The 6,596-nt window shown below is 44.4% G+C and overlaps 1 protein-coding gene across 1 annotated transcript in view; it reads right to left on the reverse strand.

Moving 5' to 3' along the window:
* The window catches only part of CSPP1 (centrosome and spindle pole associated protein 1), a 136,276-nt gene extending 130,080 nt beyond the window's left edge, over positions 1 to 6,196 (reverse strand). The window contains 1 exon segment of the mRNA XM_017896307.1: positions 6,088 to 6,196. The gene's annotated coding sequence lies outside the window, so the exon portion shown is untranslated.
* Positions 6,197 to 6,596: the final 400 nt, after the last annotated feature.

The raw sequence follows: 6,596 nt of genomic DNA on the forward strand, positions 1-6,596 counted from the left end.
CCACCATGCCCAGCTAATTTTTTTGTATTATTAGTAGAGACAGGGTTTCACTGTGTTAGCCAGGATGGTCTCTATCTCCTGACCTCATGATCTGCCTGCCTCAGCCTCCCAAAGTGCTGGGATTACAGGCATGAGCCACCATGCCTGGCCTATTTCAGCCATTTTTAATTTGCTAATAGTCACAAAAGATTCTTCCTAAATCTTTCTGAAACAAAGATTTCCTAAATCCTAAAAATTCTGAACAACTCAACAGCAAACAAGTTATCATGTTTAAAAAAATCAATCCCTAAAATCCTCTAATCTTCCTAAATATTCTATGTCTTGAAAGGAATAAAATGATGAGATAATGCATATATTTTGCTATAGAATTTTGCACAGAATTTAAACAGAAATGTCATTTATCTAGGCTGGGGGCAGTGGCTCACGCTTGTAATTCCAACACTTTGGGAGGCTGAGGCAGGTGGATCACCTGAGGTCAGGAGTTCGAGACCAGCCTGGCCAACATGGCGAAACCCCGTCTCTACTAAAAATACAAAAATTAGCCAGGCATGGTGCTGTGAACCTGTAATCCCAGCTACTAGGGGACACTGAGGCAGGAGAATTGCTTGAACCAGGTAGATGGAGGTTGCAGTGAGCCGAGAGCATGCCACTCCACTCCAGTCTGGGCAACAGAGTGAGACTCCGTCTTAAAAAAAAAAAAAGAAAAAGAAATGTCATTTATCTAAAAAGAAAAAAAAGCAGTAACATGCCACCTTCACATGGAACTAAGGTTTCCATACAACCTATCAACAATTATTAACATGTTCATTTACATGTTGGTCTAACCAGGCTTTGAAAGCTCTCCCTTTTGAATTTATAGATGCTTATATTTATCTTTACTGTAATTATTTAACATTATAAATTATAGAACTGATTTTAACTTACAGTAATCAAAAGTACAAAAAGTACCAATAATAAAACATACTTTTAAACAACCATAGTAAATATAGCATATGCCATAACTAAAATGTAAGATTTATCCAAGATATAAGTACATTTCTAATCACTTCTAATTTTGTCCTATATCTAATCCAATTAGATTATAATGACTTTAATATTAAAAAGTCAAAGACACTAATGAGTCTTCTCCTGGTAATGATCTCCAGTCAAAGACCACCAGGAAAACTACTACAGTTAAGTTGGATTTACGACTCATTGCATTAAGGAATGCACGGAGAACACACACCATGGGGAACCCTGTGGTATTGTGGTAAGACGGTATTGGAAAAGACTTATATGTGTTGGGTGATTTGGGAGAAGGCTTAATTTAAGGAAGTGGAGTTTTGCTCAGGATTGAACACTGTTGCAAGTGGGTTAATTCTATGATGGTATCACTCAACAAATCTAAAATATAGGGGGAGGTTAATGCTGTAACTGGTAAACAAGCAGTAGACATTCACATCAGCTGAGAAAGGGAATGTTTGGTATCTTGTGTCTTGGACAACATTTGTCTGTGTTTGGACACAATGATGGAATGTTTTTGTCTTGATCCATCATAGACACAGAGTGGCCTTATCTGATGTTGACATTCTGTACAATAGTTTATCTTCAGCAGAAAAACACAAAGTTACTGTGAATGCCAGGCTAGTTTCTAGCAATACCAGTTTCTAGATGTCAGATGTCACGGCCATTTTTCTTTTTCTCACTCCTAAAAGCATGTGATAACTTACATAAAACATATTTCAACTACACAATTATTCAAGAATTACTTGGTGAATCACAGAGACTGGGTTAATAAATATGGCATATGTACAATATAGAGTAAGAAAGCTTGTAATTTAAGGATTAAGTTGCCAAAAATAAATCAGCTGAAAGAAACCTAAATAAGATTATTTATATCTCTGACACTCTACAATATAAAGTCACTCACAACTTTTTTCAAGACATCATGGCCAAGTATTATTTCCCCAGTAGCTGTGTACATAGTATGTAGATGATAAACAGTTCTCAGGAAAACAGTTTAATTGAAAGAACTGGGTTTGAAATATATTTCCATCACTTATTGATCTCAACGTGAATGACCTCAAGTATGTTCCTTAACTGCTCTATGCCTAATCTATAAAATGGAAATATCATTTATTCCAGTATATTATGAAGAAAAAGCAAAATAATGCATATAAAAAGTATGACAGAGAACCTAACACTTGGAAATCAACAGATCAGGCCAGGCGTGGTGGCCCATGCCTGTGATCCCAGCACTTTGGGAGACCAAGGGGAATGGAACACCCGAGGTCAGGAGTTTGAGACCAGTCTGGCTAACACAGCAAAACCCATCTCCACTAAAAATACAAAAATTAGCCAAGCATGGTGGCACACCTCTGTAGTCCCAGCTAATCATGAGGCTGAGGCAGGAGAATGGCTTGAACCCAGGAAACAGAGGTTGTAATGAGCCCAGATCACGCCACTGTACTACAGCCTGGATGATAGAGCAATACTCAGTGTCAAAAAAAAAAAGATCAATTCTTTTATTGTTTATTGTTGTATCCTTATAGTCTTTGCATATATGAAGATTTACCTCTTAAAAACAGAGCCTGTCGCCGGGCGCAGTGGCTCACGCCTGTAATCCCAGCGCTTTGGGAGGCTGAGGCTGTCGGATCACCAGGTCAGGAGATCAAGACCATCCCGGCTAACACGGTGAAACCCCATCTCTACTAAAAATACAAAAAAATTAGCCAGGCTTGGTGGCAGACACCTGTAGTCCCAACTACTCAGGAGGCTGAGGCAGGAGAATGGAGTGAACCCGAGAGGCAGAGCTTGAAGTGAGCCGAGATCGTGCCACTGCACTCTAGCCTAAGTGACAGAGCGAGACTCTGTCTCAAAAAACAAAACAAACAAACAAAAAAACAGAGCCTGCAAACGTAAAGTATGCTGAGATTTAAATGATCAATAATTGATACTTGGTTATCATAATCTATACCAACATCTCTAAATCTTAACCTTTGGCTCTTTATGCTTATCATATAGATATAAGCAGACCAGAGCATACTCGTTCTGCTAAGTCTAGTCAAATCCAATAAACAGAACCCAGTAAGAACTGAGTTTGCCCAATTCCTTCTCCCAAATTCATCAGTCACAAAAAGATGGGAAAATGTTGCTCCTATCCTTTTCCCTCTCAAGGACTGGAGTACAAATTTCCTCCCCACTATGGGATCATGAGAAATGGAAAATGACAAGCATGTCCCCTCCTAAAGCAAGACATTGTGCTAGAGGCTGGCGTGATCAAAAATATAAAACGTGGCCGGGCACGGTGGCTCATGCCTGTAATCCCAGCACTTTGGGAGGTCAAGACAAGCAGATGGCTTGAGGTCAGGAGTTTGAGACCAGGCTGGCCAACATGACAAAACCCCATCTTTACTAAAAATATAAAAAATTAGCTGTGCGTAGCAGGAGGCTGAACCATTGCTTGAAAACGGGAAGCAGAGGTTGCAGTGAGCCAAGATAACACCACTGAACTCCAGCATGGGTGACAGAGTGAGACTCTTCTCAAAAAACAAAAAACAAGCAAACAAAAAAAACCAAAACAAATATATATGTGTATATATGTATATATGTGTATATATGCACTTGTGTATGTATATATGTGTATATATGTATATGTGTATATATAAGTATATACGTGTATATAAGTATACATGTATATGTGTACGTATGTGTATATATGTATATATATGTATATATATAAACATGATCCTTGTCCTCAAATTTGGACAAGATAACGCCCCCTGCCACAGCAGCTGACAGGGGTTTAGGAGCTGAATGTGAGATATCTATAATGGATGCACTGGAGATATGAAGAAAACAATCTGAAAATGTCTAGAACTCAGAATACAACCCAGGCTGGAAATAAAGATCTAGCAGTGTATAAAATAATCCTTAAGGCTGTGGGAGAAGTTTTGTCTGGAAAAAGAGATCCTAGAGTAGGGGAACAGGACCTAGAACAGGTGTCAAAGTGTGATAACTTGTGGGGTGGGGGGAGGAGCCAGTGAAGGAGCTTTAGAAGACAGGGAGGGACAGAGTGACCAGGACAATGTTTCTCACTTCTCGTCCATCCAGAGATCCGTCTACCGAATGAAAGGTTCTCCATCTTTCTTCTGGCAGATGGCACCCACATGAGCAACTTCCTCCCATGGAAGTTGCCAAAATTTGCCCAAATTTTGACAAATTTCCCTAATACTGCTAAGATGTAAATACTGTTGCTGGGGGAAAGAGTGGGAGGCTGGGAGACAGGATGCAAAGAGAGAGTGAATAAATATATAAAACCATGTTGGAAGTCTTTCAGCAGCTACTAATAATACACCCTTAATGGTGATAAAGGGCAATAACATAAATTAGCCTTAGGGTTATGCCAAATTGCTGAAACACTTGCTCAAACATCCTTGCCTGCCACTCAGAAAAGTACATCACAACGTAAGTCAGAATGATGTTAAAAGGATAATCTGAAATCTGCTCAAATGTGTAACAGTTAAATCATATTTGTCTGAAAGCTTCATTTGAGAAAAACTGTACCGAAAGTGGCCTGTTTCAATTTACTCTGTCTAAACGCACCCACTGCCTCCCAGAAGGCCATCTGGCAGAAGACCCAAACTTGGCCGGGCATGTGGCTCAGGGCCGTAATCCCAGCACTTTTGGGAAGCCTAGGCAAACGGATCACTTGAGGTCAGAAGTTCGAGACCAGCCTGGCCAACAAGGTGAAACCCCTTCTCTACTAAAAGTACAAAAATCAGCTGGGCGTGGTGGCGCGCACTTGTAGTTCCAGCTACTCAGGAGGCTGAGGCAGAACTGCTTGAACGTCGAAGCAGGAGGTTGCAGTGAGTCCAGATGGTGCACTGCACTCTAGCCTGTACAACAGAGCGAGACCCTGTCTCCAAAAACAAAACAAACAAACAAACAAAAAATTATCCTTGTGGAGCATTTCAGCAGATATTTAATCACCAGAAAGCTAGCAACCTCCTAGGGAGAATGAAATGGAGAAAATACCTCAGTAGCTTCCATGGAGCTTGTCCACATGACAAGTCATTCTTTCACACAGAATAGAGCCTAAAGAACTTGTAAAAGGCCTACATTAGCATTTTACAAATTCCTATTGGTTGCTTTTAGGCCCCTGCATTTTCCATGGTGTTTGGAAACAGGTGGTGGTTTACTTCAGAATTTAGTCTTCCCCGAAATCCTGGTTAAGCGTCTTAATCCTACAATCTTGAGAGTTAGCCTCTCTCAAAAGATGAGTTACATTAATAACATGTACTGACAACTGGATTCAAGTCCTACATAAGATTCCTAAAATCAAGGCAGTTAGAAACAAGAGGTTCAAGCTCAAGCAGTCGGGCAATCACGGGGGAAAATACGGTAACAACAATACCGAGCTACAGTGAAGATTAAATAAGTTTTACTAGCAAAGCAGTGCGCACAAGCGCTCCCACGTTAACAATAACAAGCACCGAGGGGCTAGAAAGGCGCCCGGGGAGGCCTGACGGAGCAGGGGAGGCCTCGCAGTTGGGGAGGGAAGGCGCAAGGCAACCAAGGCACCGCTCGCCCTCAGGCCCTGGAAGTAGCTGACTAGGAAGCGTCAGTGCGTCGTCAGGCAACCAGCTATCAACAACACCGCGGGCGGCAGCGACCACGAAGGCCCAGGAATCCGGACCGTGTAACTAGGGCACCTCCACGAACCCGGCAGCTGCAAGACCCCTGCTCACAGGAACTCCCGCCCCCAACCCTCATAACTCAGTCAACGGTGCCGGCCTGACGGCCGCGAGACCCCAACTCTCCACACTCGTAACTCGGGCACCTCCCCCACCGCGCCCAGCAGCCACGAGACCCCCTGCCGACAAGAAATTTTTTTTTCCCCCCCCTTCCACTCCCAGACTCCAAAGCCTATAACTCCGGCACGTCGCCGGCCTAGTTGCCTCAAGACCTACGCCCCGAGGGAGCCCCTGCCCCTACCCCCGCTCCGGGGCCGCGAATGCAGCCCCAGGACTCTCCACTCTCAACCCACACCATGCCGCACGACACCCCGCAGCTCACGCTCCCCATCCGCGGCTGGCTGACTCTTACTCAGGGGAGCGGGCTCCCTGAGACGGGGAGACGAACAGTGCTGTACAGGACCGTCGCGGACCGAAGAGGTAGCAGCGGCCACCTGGCGCGGGAACAGGGTGAAAAACCTCCGGGCCTGGGCTCCGCCCCTCAGGCCCAGCCCTCCGCCCGCCCTTCGCCCACCGCCGGGTGCGGCCCCGCCCCCACTGCAGGCTGCCGCGCGGCAAGACAGCACCCCCTGCTGTCCCGGAGGCCGCGTAGCTGCCCGCTGCTCTCGGTTCGCCAGCACCCTGGCAGGGGACTTGGACAACTCGTTCTCCCGCTGTGCCCAGGGGCTATTAAACTGTGGGGGCCACTTCTCAGGCTAAATGTACTTCAGCCTCTCCAACCTCCCATGCACCAGCCAGCTTGGGAACAGTGTCAGAGCCTGGAAAGAAAAATGGGGAGGTAGTGAGAGGAAAAATGTTGGCATACCTCTCAGGGAGTTACTCCTAGCCCAGGAGTGTCGTCAACCTTGGGTCCTGGGCTTT

This window comes from Rhinopithecus bieti, unplaced genomic scaffold (genome assembly GCF_001698545.2).
Source record: "Rhinopithecus bieti isolate Rb0 unplaced genomic scaffold, ASM169854v2 scaffold_27306, whole genome shotgun sequence".
NCBI classification, from domain to species: Eukaryota; Metazoa; Chordata; class Mammalia; order Primates; family Cercopithecidae; genus Rhinopithecus; species Rhinopithecus bieti.